We start from the raw sequence: 13,969 nt of genomic DNA, 5'->3' as shown, positions 1-13,969 counted from the left end.
TCACTCCCACTGTCCCTCCTCTTATATGTCTTATAGCGACATGGATTACCGCCTCCACCAAGAAAGTGCACCTCCGCTCCTGACTCGACTTCTGTGGGCTGTCTGCCTGTGACAGAGACAGGGTAGGTGCTCCAGGTCCCATGGTAGGAGAGATTCCATGGATGTCCAACTAGCAAAGCACTGGCCAGGAACAAGGCGGGAGTCGCCCCAGGCATTTGGAATCTCAAGGAAAAGTCAATTGTGTTTCCAAACCACACTCTCCACCCACAGCTGGAGTCATTGAGGTTTAGTGAGTTTGTGGGATTTGTTTGACACTCTCTCATATTGTATAGCAAGCACTGCTCTGAGCATTTTATAAATATTAACTAATTCAATCCTCCTAATAGCACAAGGTCGGTACTATTGTTATCTTCATTTTACACATGGAGAACAGAGGCCCAGCTAGGTTAAGTTACCCACCCATGGTCATTCAGCTGGTAAATGACAGACCTGGATTCAAACCCAGTCACTCCACGGGATTCTGTCTATATAGATAAAGGGCAAAACTTCTGGATGTAAGACCTATGACCCAGAAGCCAACTGCCCCTTTTACTCCCCTTTCTCCTCCAAAAGCCCTGCTTGTCTAGGACATTCTGATGCTTATGGGAACAATAAAGAGCTATGACACTAACTAGCCCAGAGGCCACTGTACCAGTTTGGCTTTGGAGGTAGGTTGCTTTCCTGCGGCATCTCTGAACCTCTGTTTCCTTGTTTGTACAGTTGACTTAGACATCCTATGTGGGATAACTAGTATATATTCCACAGAGGTGGTGATGGAATTTCTCCAAGAAAACACATATAAAGAGCTTAAGGCAAAGTGTGGGATCTAGTAAGAGCTCAGTATTGGCCGCTGTTGCTGTTACTCTGTATCTTCTAAAGAAGGGTTCTTAATCTGGTAGGTTATGTATGTAACTTATCATGCATAAAAATATCCAGGTAAGTCTGACAAATGCATAACCCTGAGTCCCACTCCCTGAAATTATTATTTGGTAAGTTTTCGAGGGGCTCAGGAATCCATACAGGATCCTGATACAGTAGTTCTCAGATTCTGAGATATCCGTGACCTCAAAGAATATTATAAGAATTTGCATTTAAGTCCTCTGAAACTATCAGAAGTATCCATTGCTGGAGTAGTCAACCTTGGCCTCCTTAAAAGAAGTACACATGGTAATGAAGTCAGGGACAGTGAGAAGAAGAGAGATGGTCTCTAACTGTCCACTTCGCTCTCTCTATTAGCACGGATGCTTCCCAGGCAGCCCCTGCGGTGATTGCAATGCCTTCTGAGCATTTCCTAGGGGAAAGCCCCTTTTTAAATGCCTTTTTATACTTTCCCATTGAGTCCTCCCAGCTACTGTCTGTTATTATCTCATTTTATAGATGAGAGAAATGAGGCTTTAGGAGTTGGTCAATGTTGTCCAATCAGATTAAGTTTTAATTCCTGCTCTATCACCTACTGTTCAATTCCAAAGTCTCATGCTCACAATAAATTTGCCACCAGGTGTTAAAATGGGTGCACAAGGACCCAGCCTTCTAGCCATGCCACATATCTGCACCATCTGACCCTCCCTAAAATAACCTCAGTGTGAGCTCTTGACTCAAATATCAGTTATTGTCCCAAAAACCTCAGTGTAACTCGATCTTTAAAGAATGAAGGAAGATGACATATAATAGAAGGTGTGTATAGAATCTATTAATGTATTTAGTTCTTAATAAATACATAAGAACAGATAGTCAACAAATACTGTCCTTCAAAAATATCATCTTTGTACATGCTATTTTAGGACCCGCTTTCTTGACATAGTTTCCAGGCCAGCTTTTTGACTTCGTAAAGAAACCAATATATTATTCCACAGTTAATTCTTCTGTTAAATCAAAATATTACCCAGTTTAGACAAACTTTGAATATATTTTTGATTGTTTCTGAATATTAAATCCTCTCTCAAATGGTATATATGTACTATCATGAATAAGAGCCCCCAAAATGGACAGTAGGCAATGATGTACTTCACAAATCTGATGCAAAGTGTATTTTGAGCAAGGGTCATACGCTAGTTAGAATGCTTTGCACTACAAATAACAGAAAACCCTGCTCACAGGGCTTAAACAATAAGGGGATCGCTGTCTTATGTAGCAAGCAGAATGGGGCAGGGCACTTCCTCAGCTGGGTAATTCAAATGCACAACAGCATTATCCAGGACCCAGGTTCTCTCCACCTTAATCATCTACCGTGCTCATTTTATTGGTCTTGACTTCAGCTGGCTCCCTTCATGGTTCCAAGATGGCTGTCCCTGCTTCACGCATCACACAGTCACATTCCAATGTGCCAAGGCTGAAAAGGACCTATTATTTTATATGTCTTTTTAAGAGCAAAGAAACCTTTTCTAATGCCCAGCAGCCATCCTCACTCTCTCACATCTCACTGCCCATATGTATATCCCCCCCACCACTTCCTAAACCTGACACTAGCAAAGGGAATGGAATTAGCATCACTGCCCTAGGCTAGTTAGGTTCATTCAGTGGGAATAGCAAAAGGGGTTCCTTCCCCAATGGAGAAAAATAAACAACTAGATAAAGCTGCAAATGAAGATGAGGAAGTTATAATGGTGTTGATGGGGTCCAGAGTGTCTGCTAAAAGAGCCAATTCTGGATTACACAATATTCCGGAACTTAACAACCTTTCACAGAGCCATCCTTGGACATTTAATTTCTAAGGAGTTTCTTTTAAAATCAGCCAAATTACTTTATAGTTACACACAGAAAATTTCCAGTCATCATCAAAATGAAAGACAGTGATTCAGTCAGGATTATAAGGTCATAAAGAATAGAAACTGCGCTCAATTTAACAGAATAAAAAGATCTATTGGGACAACATGGTAAAGCTCACAGAACTAAAGGTTGAAAATCCATGATCAGAAAAGGACATGAGCCATGCAGCCTACAAGCTCTGCAGAGAGAATGTGCTTGGCTGAGCTTGTACTCAGAGCCCAATCTCTGGCCAGGCCAAAGGAAGGCAGTACACCTTGACTGAGAGCCCCCTTAAGAGGGCCTTTAAGGACTGAGAGGTGATTCCTCACAAGGCAGGCATGGTATTGATAGGGCTAGAGCAGGCACAGGTAGTTGTAGAAGTCTCAATAAGGGACCATAGATAAAGAGGGAAACTTGGGAGACTTTGGGAGTTCACTGTAAGTTAATAATTGCTCAAGAAAGCTATTCGAAAAAGGCAGCCTTGCTAGGCTAGAGGAGGTATGAGAACTGCCTCAGATCCTTTGGTGGGGGATGGGATGAGGCCTGCATTCAGATTCAGACAAAGGGCAGGAGTTTGAGGGACCACCCTTCTGCTGATTTGAATAAACACCTTACTGGATACTAAGGAGGAGCTACTGCTCGAAGAAAGAGGAAGAGGTGGTCTTTTCTGACACCCATTCCCCTTGGATGATAAAACCATAGCCCACCGAATCCTGGGTGCAGAGCCTCCTTGCCTGCCCACTTGCATCTCTCACAAGCATCCCATCTTAATACATCTATTTCTTGCCCATCACTTCCTCTCTCTCTAATTCTTCCATGTGGAGGCATAAAGAACCTGAACCTCAGTAAGTCCAGAAATTGGGTGAGTGATTCTAATTTAACATGTGGGTTTAAGTCCCAATCTAGGTTCAGGCTGGGTTTGAGTCATGGCACATGGGTTCAAGTCCCAAGCTGGGTTTTGGCTGGGTTTGAGTCCTGGCATGTAGGTTCAAGTCCCAATCTGAGTTTAGGCCATTAGTGCTGTCAGTTTCAATACTGTTGCAGAAGAAGGGAACCTGGAGGTCAGGAGGCCCCATGTCACAAGTATGGACAGGCCAGCTGCCAAGCACCCTTGCATGAGAGGGCAGATCCATCCCTGGAGCTAGAGAAGATGAGGGTGTCAGCACTGACCAGGCCTCTTCTCAGTCCCACGGACTGATCACCAGTTTTTGGAAATCCCTCTTAGTAAATGTTGTTCCACCCCCAACCACCCCACCATCCCGCACTGCCTTTTCAGGCCAGAGCACCTATACCTCCACTTCCAGTAGGCTCTCCCTTGGAGAACTGTTTCTAACAGGATTCACCTGGCTCAGAAATGCCAGGGCAGTCCCAGCCTGTCCCTGGGGGCATTCATCTGCATTCTTTGAAAAGTCAGAAGTGAAAAAAATCTCTTTGAAACATTTGTTCCCAATGAAGAGGAAAATAGGCTATATCGTTTTCTTTAAGAATCAATGAAATAAATAAAATATTTACAATCCTTTAGAGGTGTTTCCACATTCCAAATAACATGAAAGAGGCTAAAAGCTAACATTTTGGCCCATTTGCCCAGCACTGAATGGAGTAATCAAGTAACTATCACTTTGGGAAGCAACCCAAAAGGCTGTCATACAAAACTAATCTGGTAACCATAGAAACCTGTATAGGATTCACCACAACTTTGACTAAATGGTTATTTGAATGAGATTTTTAAACATTACAGGATTCCTTTTAACATCAAGAAACAAACGGAACTATCTTAACTTAGAAAACAGGCCATCAAAAGTGTACAAAGGGACACAAGCTGTTGGTTTTTATGAGCTGGACCTCCAAGGACAGATATTTTTTGGAAGTAGAAGTGGGACAACAGCATTACCTGTTACCTGACCCATAGCATCTCAAAGTACAAAGCATTTTAAAACACATGCTGAGAGAGCCTTGTTTGTTAAGCATCCCAGGAAACCGATGGTCCTGTAACTCCACTTTCTCTCTCTTCAGGGTAAAAATTCAACCATTTTGGCATCAAAAAAGAACATCCTAGATTATCCACTTGGTGCATTCAAGTTATTAATTTTCCAGAGGAAAAATAATTCCAAGTGCTCTTCCTACAATGATAAAGGAGTCTGTTGTTCCTGCTGGAATGGATTCCATAAAAGTTTGATGTTTCTGCCTTGGCTAATGGAATAAGAGGGCAGAAGTTCTGTCTGCCAGGCAAGGCCGCTGCCATCATTCAGTTCCAGTCAGAGCCGGGCCTTGGAGATCCCCTAAGGCTGCCAGCCGAGGTCAGAAATAAATGATTTCCCCTCTTTATTTGCTATGCCAAGGAAAGATAATGCAGCACATTCTGTTAACATTTGTCACTGAAGCACAATCCCCTCCAGGGATAATAAGTGGGAGTAGCAAGGACCTGGTGTTTCCAATTAATCAGGCCCAGGATTACTCACCCAGGAAATGAAAGGGATAGTTTAATATTTGGAAATCAAGTAAAAGCAGTAGCCAAGTCTAATTAAAATACAGTTTCCACTTTTAATTTATACGGCGCGCTCCATTTTTATCAGTCACCTCAATTCTCCTTGCACTTCTCTTGACTCCAGGAACTATCCTAAGCAAATGTGCCCAGGAGCTTTTACCTGCATTAGGTGATTTCTTCCCAATGCCCTCACATGAAGCCTGAGGAGAGACTGGTCAAGGCGATGAGATCTGTGGCAAGTCTGCCTGGCTGGTGGCCCTGTTCGCTTTCTTTTTTTTTTTTTTTTTTTTTTTTTTTTGCTTTTCAGGGCCACACCCATGGCATATGGAGGTTCCCAGGCTAGGGGTCTAATCAGAGATACAGCTGCCAGCCTGCGCCACAGCCACACAGCATCCAGGTCGCTTCTGCAACCTACACCACAGCTCATGGCAACGCCGGATCCTTAACCCACTGAGCAAAGCCAGGGATCGAACCCGCAACCTCAAGGTTCCTAGTCGGATTTGTTTCCGCTGTGCCACAATGGGAATGCCCTGTTTCTTCTTGGATCTGAGTGTGGCCTTGAATTCTTCCTCTATGTACCCTGCTGTCCTATGTATCAAGCACTGTTCTTTATTCCCAAACGCAGCACCTAGGACTCTGCAGTTGGCTTCAAGGTGTAAACCTTATAGCTTAGGCCAGGGCACAGCTCTGCTTGTGATCACTTGGTGGGTTGAAGCAGACTTTCACCTTGAAAGCCTCACTCATCTCCCTTTCCTTCTGTTCAGGGCAGCCCAGCTTGGGCCCTGGGGATTGCAGCAATGTCACAACACAGCCAAGAGGCTCCAACCTAGAGGTGAACTGATAAGCAAGATGTAGTCCTGAGCAAACTAAGCATAGACAGGATTTGTTGTGGCTCATTAGTTTTATTACTTCATAAAATAAAAGGCTAGGTCTCTGGTTTTCAGGGAAATAATTATAATTGCAAATGAAGTGGCATCACTGAAGGAGAAAGACTGCACAGCAAAAGTAACTACAGATCCCACAGCATCCCCACTGCAGTCCAAGCTCCACCCATGCCCAGCTCTTGGCTCTTAGAAGCCCTGTTACCTCCCCAGGATGCTTAACACACATGGTGGACAACACAGACACACACACACACATCCATCAGCTTTTGTCGCTCTGTGAGTTCACAAATGATGTCTCAGGGCAGATCTTTCCTGCAGCCCTGGCCTAGATAACATGGCATATCCTAGTGGACCCATAAGAGCCTCCTAATACAATGATTATCCATACATGTGTACAGATGGGAGACCTGACCTTGAGAAGGTACAGAAATTTTGGTCACACACAGACCAAGGTCAGGGGCTGGGTCAATTTCACTGTGACCTATTGAATATTCCTGAACGTTCAGGATGTTAAGGGGTACAAGAAGACAGACAAGAAGGAAAGAATAAGCTCCCCTTTTGCTGCTGAGTACACTCAGACATTTTAAAAAATGCTCTAAACACTTGGAGTACATGAATGTAAATAACTAGCTTAAAATAAATTTTTATTTTTCAACTGATATTTTTAAGCATCTTCTAGACTAACCATTAAGAGAGGGACAGCTATAGACATCTAGTTGTATCTATATACACATTTGTAGCTATAACAGTATGAATATATCTCTATGAGTATAGATAGATAGATATCCACCTCTATGTATCTGTGTGAACACTTTTCTCAATTTTAATTACTACTGCTGGAATTACCATTGTGGCTCAGCAGGTTAAGAACCCGACATAGTCTCCATGAGGATGCAGGTTCGATCCCTGGCCTCATTCAGTGGGTTAAGGACCTGGTGTGCCTGCAAGCTGCGGCTTAGGTCGCAAATGCAGCTCCGATTCGACCCCTAGGCTGAGAATGTCCGTATGCCACAGGTGTGGCCATAAAAAGAAAAAAAAGAAAAATAACAGAATAATTACTATTGCTGCCTTTAACAATGCCTATGTTTAATAAGAGTATCCAGGCACTCTCGTGTGCTCTGTAAGTGAGCACACCCCATGTTGGGTTATCATTTAAAATGTGTCACTGTCATCTATTTCTCCGGTTCTTAAGAGTAGCTCCTTTGTTCTGTAATCTGACTGAGCTCCAACCTAGTTTAAGTTCTAGTTTTAAACAGTAACATCAAACCCTTGGATTGGTCTGTTGCTGTCACAAAGACCCGCAAATTGGAAACCGTAGTTTTAACAGCCCAGCAAACAGGTTAACCCACACTGACCCGATGGGGACAGAACTGATTTGGTAGAGGTCAGCCCGGTGCCTGCTAGTCTCCATTCTGGACAGAAAGAACTGCATTGACTGCACACTACCCCCAGTTGGAGAAAACTCCACACCATTCATTTAAATGTAAAAACGGAGGAAACAGGGGCACAGACCTTCAGGAACACCACCTATGGTGACTTCTGTCTTCCCCAAACAGGGAGCAACTCCCTCACTGCCCCTTTGTAATTAGAAGGGCCTCTCCCAGCACAAAATTGCTTAGGCTGCCAAAGGCCTCCAACCTGACTGTCTCCCAAAGCAAAGATTCACGAAATTTCCCTGGGCCCCAAACCCACTGGTCTCCTAGCACATGTCCCCAGTGACTGCTATTTTCTGACATCATGGAAACCACTGTTTCTTTGGCCCATCTGCTCCACCCAAACAGACAGCAGCCAAGATGGGGGCAATGCGTTGTGACCTTCTCGGGATATGCCTTCAGGGTGCACGACCCTTGGGGTTGAGCTCTGGGAATGAGAGCATCCAAATCCTGCCTGCACCAAGGAGCAAAGGAGAGACAGGAAAATGAGATTTACTCCTGGCATGTGTCTCAGAGACTTCCCACTAGCGAATGCTTCTTCGAGGGGCAAGTGAAAAAATACAGACTTGGAGACTGGAGTTAAAATTTGACAGTGATGAATAATGTTGGGAAAGCTCATTGTCTCTGTTTCTTCATAATACTCATTCTGATTATACTCGTTAGTTTCGGGATTTATTTTTTGCGGGGGTGGGGGGGCTGTCCCACAGCATACAGAGATCCTGGGCCAAGGGTCAGATCAGAGCCACAGTTTTGACCTACACTGCAGCTACAGCAACAATGGATCCTTAATGCACTATGCTAAGCCAGGGATCGAACCTGCATTCCAGTGCTGCAGAGATGCCACCGATCCCATTGTGCCACAGCAGGAAATCCCAATTTCATCCTTCTTAACCTTTCAGTGTCTGGACCCAGTTCATTCTCCTCAGGGATTTTAGAGTGCTGAGCTCAAAACTCACCAGTGGTGCTTGCTGTGGCAGACAAAGACCTCACTCGGTCCTTGTCTCGGTCCACATTTTCATAGATCTCTGTCCTCATCTGCCCTGCCCCTGCCATGCAGCTCAGTGGAAGTCCCTTCCCAGCCTGGAAATATCTTGCTCGGCAAGTCTCCATCCATCCCTGTCAAGCGGAGGTGGCAGACTGGTCCTCTAGCAGGGAGCTTTATACCAAAATCATTTCTTTCTTTACACTCTCTGGGCAAAACAATTTGAATTCATTTCAATAGCTTGTACTTCCTGGGCTTTGCCAACTGCCTGTAAATCAGAATGCTGTGAGGAGAGGAGAGGGCGCTTTCCTGAAATCAAGATAAATTCCATCTACGGTTTTACCTTTGTTTACACATTTAATAATGCACTCCCCACACCTGACTGCCCAGGCCACCCGTCAGTATCCATCAGCCCTAACTCCAACACCGCCTGCTCTATTTACAAGCAAATTCCACATCTTGACTTTCAAAAGTGGCCCTGTCTTCTTCCATGTGCTGCTGCACAAGCTGGACCTCAGGCAGGTCTCACAGCTGGGTTTGCCCAGGGGATACCCATCCTGCTTTGCTGCTCCCCTCTTCCTCAGAGCATGTTTCCTCTCAGAGATTAAAGTTTGTGGCAGCCCTCACCAGCCCTAAAAATCCCTTCCCAGGGCACCTTACACACTCTGACCCCATCCAGAAAGCTCTTGGGAGTCTCTGTCAACTCACCACACTCACGTTGATGGGACTGGCACTTATTCCAGAACATGCAGAGAAGTATCAGTAATGACACTGGGGATGTGGAACCATCCTATGAGGTCTAGGAAGTACAATGACATTGTTCAGTTACCAGCAATTACATACACAAACACACCCACAACCACATAAAGTCACACACACATACACACACACAGAAACACACACACACACAACCTCCGCTGACGCCTTGAGAAAGTTTGCTTTTGTGATAGGATGACATTGACCCTCCGGGTCTCTCTAAGGGATACTTTTCTGCTCTCAGGAATTTACTGGGTACTGGTTTTCAGCCAAGTGGGTAGGAAAATATCCTTCTTCTCCAGGCGTGCTTGTATTGTTTAATCAAAAGGCTTCTAAGCCACCTCTTTTCTAGTCATTCCCAATCTGACAGCGCTTCTATTATTTCATTAATTTAAAGAAAAAATAATAAGACTATGCTGAATACTTAAAAATAGAAAAATGAGTAGGGGACTTTTCTCTCTGGGTTGTTTGCTTCAAGAGCTAGCACACCCTGTCCAGGAAGGAGGAGTTGAGGACATTGCAGACTCTGTCCTTGCTGATGACAAAAAAGTGCCTTGAGGGGCAGCGTCTGCCACAGAGAAGAGAGCGGGCCCTGTGTGTGCACGGCTTCTCTGAACATAAGTGGGGCCATGCTCCGTAATGTGGATCCTGACACTCACAAATTTCCCTGTCTGCTCGGTCAAGCAAGCCTGGCCCAGAGTCGGGGTGGGGACATGCTGGGCACAGGGTAGGGCTACAACTGAGGCAAAAAAAGCCAGGTAGTGGGGAAGTGGTTCCTACCCTATTTCTTCTGTCCGTTTATTTATTCACTCAACAAATATTTACTGACTACCAACCATGTTCAGGACTGGCCTAAGCCCTGGGCATAGAGGAGTAAATAAGACAGTCAGGTGTCTGGTCTCAGGGGGGTTGTATTCAGAGGGAGTAGGGGGCATGGAGCAAGGAAAATACAGTAAATAAGCAAGTGAAGAAGGCATTTCCAGATGCCCACAAGCTCCAGGAAGGTAATCAGGAGGCAGGGTGAGGGTCTCGGGGCGGGAGAGACTGCTATTGCAGGGCACCCTAGGAGGGCCTCTCTGTGTTGAGGTCTGAATGAAGAGAAGGGACCCAGGTCTGTGAAGCAACAAAGTTGCAGGAGGAAGGAAGAGCAAGGATAAAAGCCTGAGACAGGAATATACATCAAAATAAATGCCCAAACCCATTCAGCCCAAATGCCACCCAGGTCAGGGGGTCTGTCAGGGCCCTTGTTTTGAGACCTGAGAGACATGGGGACTCCCTAGCAGCCCAGTCCACCTCGTTGCCTCCCTCAGCTGTGGAGACTACTGCCTCCACTATGACGGATACCCGCTCTTTAGCAGAGATTTACTGAGGGAGTGGACCAGTTACAGCTCTGGCCTGGACTGACATGTTCCTTAATTGGTGATTATAACAATTTTGACTTTTTTGTGTGCATGTTTTTTTTTGGGGGGGGGGAATTTTTTTTGTTTTGTTTTTTGGGGCCACGAATGCAGCATTCAGAAATTCCCAGGCTAAGGATCAAATCGGAGCTGCAGCTGCCAGCCTACGCCCCAGCCACAGCAACACCAGGTCTGAGCCACATCTTCGACCTGTCCCACAGCTCATGGTGACACCAGATCCTTAACCCACTGAGTGATGCCAGGGATCGAACCCGCATCCTCATCCTAGTTGGGAACTCCTGACAATTTTAATTTTGAAGCACCCTTCCACCTAGAGTTTAAGGTTATATTTGGCCCTTGTTAATTGATTATAGGGGAAGCGTTGGGAACTGGAGTTTGGCAGTTGCCACCACTTGCCATCTCCCTCTACATGCATTAAATCATGAGCCACTTCAGCTACAACCCGCAGCAGACCCTGAGTGGAGCTCAGGGTGGAGACCAGGAGTGAGGCGCTCTGTGCTCTGGGAAAACTGGGAGAACAAGTCTTCAGAGAGTTAGATATTTTAGGAGAAGGTTTTATATGCCTAATTCTTGCATCTCCTTATATCTAGAAAAAAAAAACACTAAAATCTTTCATGGTGATGTCTGCTCATCCTGATGAGTAGTAACCTTCAGAAGACCAGCAGCAAATTTTTGTAAAGTGTGTGCCTGGCTGATAGCTGTGTGCCCCACCCCTTCACCTTTATCGTATACAAGGATATCATTTTCCCCCTGGCTCTTTGGGGCAGTATTTCAGAGCTACCTAAAATACCACCTGCCCAGGCTGTGTAAGGTGGACAAAACAAAGGCTGTCACAGTCATCTGAAAATGCGGCCACCTCCAAGGGTGAGCCACAAGGGACATCCTGAGGGAACTCAGGCTGTGAAAACACAGAATACTCGCCCTGATGGCTGAGCTGCATAGCAAAGGAATAATTTCAGTGAGCCCAGGCCTCTTTTCTTCCTACTACCTATCCTTTGTCCCCACCGCCCCCACCAAAAAAAAAAAGTAAAAAAAGCAAAAAACAGAAACACAACTCCTATATATCCTGACTCCTCATCATCTCCTGCCTAAGATGCTGTCTCCTGGGCTCAAGTGGTAATTTGGCCCCAAATAAAACTTAATTCTCAACTTTCAGGTTGTGCAATTTTTTTTTTTTGGGTCTTTTTTGCCATTTCTTGGGCCACTCCCACGGCATATGAAGGTTCCCAGGCTAGGGGTTGAATCAGAGCTGTAGCTGCCGGCATATGCCACAGCCACAGAAACGCAGGATCCAAGCCACGTCTGCAACCTACACCACAGCTCTCGGCAATGCTGGATCCTTAACCTACTGAGAAAAGCCAGGGATCAAACCCACAACCTCATGGTTCTTAGTCAGATTCATTAACCACTGTGCCACGATGGGAACTCCGTGTGCAATTTTTTGAAGTTGACAGACTCAATTTTGTTTTGGAGATTTCTCTGCACCTTTAGGAGATGATAAGCTACTGGTGGCTGTGCCTTGTAGCCAAAGTCAGTGTTACATTAGCCTCACTGGCCCAAACTACGTAGATGTGGTCCTAACACAGCCGAATAGGTTTCACAGCAACTTCAGAAGGAAAAGAGAAGGAGCTCATCAGTGAACATGGTATAGACCTTTGAAAACGCACTCCTTCATAAACGTAATTGAAAAACTGACAAAAATTGTCAGGATCGACTATTTCAGAACTGTGAAAATTAACCAAAGGCTGAGAGCAGCCCAGAGAGTGTTGGTAAAAGACAAACAGCTAAATCTTAGGAGGGACAGGGAGCAGAGCAGTAGTTTACCTTAATCCGCTACTCCACTCCAGCTCAGAGGTAGCCTCATAATAGCCTCTGTTCTGGAGGGAGCAGAATAGACCTCATTCCCAAAGAATTGCCATCCTTTGACCTGTCTGGAAATTCCCTGGAAGATCCATTTATTAAGGGCTGTCAGTGGCCCAGGGTGAAAAGCCTTGGGAGAGAGAGGCCATTTATCTAAAACATTTATGGGCAAGAGCTTTCCGAGCATAGGTGCCTGTGGTGGTGGAAGCAGTTGAGGCAAACAATAGGCTAATCAAAAATCTTAAAGCCTTTCTGTCCCTGACACCACAAGGCCACCGAGATGCATTACATCACTTCCTACCTGCTGGCCGCCCTTGAGGGCAATACCTCTCCTAGCACCAAGGACATCAAGAAGATCCTGGACAGTGTGGGCATCAAGGCGGGCGATGATCGGCTCAACAAGTTCATCAGTGAGTTGAACGAGAAGAACATTGAGGACGTCATTGCCCAGGGCATTGGCAAGGTGGCCAGCAGACCTGCTGGCAGGGTTGTGTCCATCACTGCTGCCCCAGGGTCTGCAGCTCCTGCTGCAGGTTCTGCCCCAGCTGCAGCAGAGGAGAAGAAAGAAGAGAAGAAGGAGGAGTCAGAGGAGTCAGACGACGACATGGGCTTCGGCTTGTTTGACTAGAGTCCTGCTGCCCTGCAAATAAAAACCCTTTGTACATAAAAAACAATAATAATAATTAATTAATTAATTAATTAAAATCTTAAAGGAAAAGCCCAGAGCTTTTCTAGGGAATCTAGGAGGCGGTGAGTCTGCCTCTGAAGGCTGTGCTCCAGCTCAGGAAACCTGAGAAGGCCCTGTCTCCTGCTGACCCTTGACACTCTGCACCGGTGAGAAGTAAGGACCAAGGCAGACTTGGGAGCTGCCTGGATGATGCTGAAGATGTGCCCAACACACACAACCTGCAAAGACTAGGAGACTTTTGGATTCCAGTCATTTAAGGAAATCTCTGTCCATCATCAGTGGGTCACTAAACTGAGCAGAGACTTCAGTGGTCACACACAGAAAACACAAACTATGTAGAATTAATTCAGAAAAGCCACTAAACAAACAACTACTATAAGCCACAGTAACAACAAATCTTAAAGTGAGGGGAGAATCTGATTTCCAAAGTTGCCATATTATATTCTATTATTAAAGGAGTTCCCGTTGTGGCTCAGCAGGTTACAGACCCAGCTAGTATCCAAAAGGGTGCAGGGTCCTATCCCTGGCCTCACTCTATGGGTTGAGGATCCGGCATTGCCATGAGCTGTAGTGTGGATGTAGCTCAGATCCCACCTTGTGGTGGCTGTGACACAGGCTGGCAGCTGCAGCTCCAATTCAGCTCCAAGCCTGGGAACCTCCATATGCTGCAGGTGCCTCC

At 45.5% G+C, this 13,969-nt stretch overlaps 1 pseudogene; it reads left to right on the top strand.

The window, feature by feature from the left end:
• The first annotated feature begins 12,882 nt into the window (after positions 1–12,882).
• LOC100522319 (large ribosomal subunit protein P2 pseudogene) lies at positions 12,883–13,265 on the top strand (annotated as a pseudogene).
• The last annotated feature ends 704 nt before the right edge of the window (positions 13,266–13,969 follow it).

This window comes from Sus scrofa, chromosome 6, assembly GCF_054392235.1.
Source record: "Sus scrofa isolate SSC_HxYL_T2T_F1_AM1 chromosome 6, Sscrofa_HxYL_maternal_Yorkshire_Landrace_v2.0, whole genome shotgun sequence".
Taxonomy (NCBI): domain Eukaryota; kingdom Metazoa; phylum Chordata; class Mammalia; order Artiodactyla; family Suidae; genus Sus; species Sus scrofa.
This window is presented reverse-complemented; position numbering and strand designations above follow the sequence as displayed.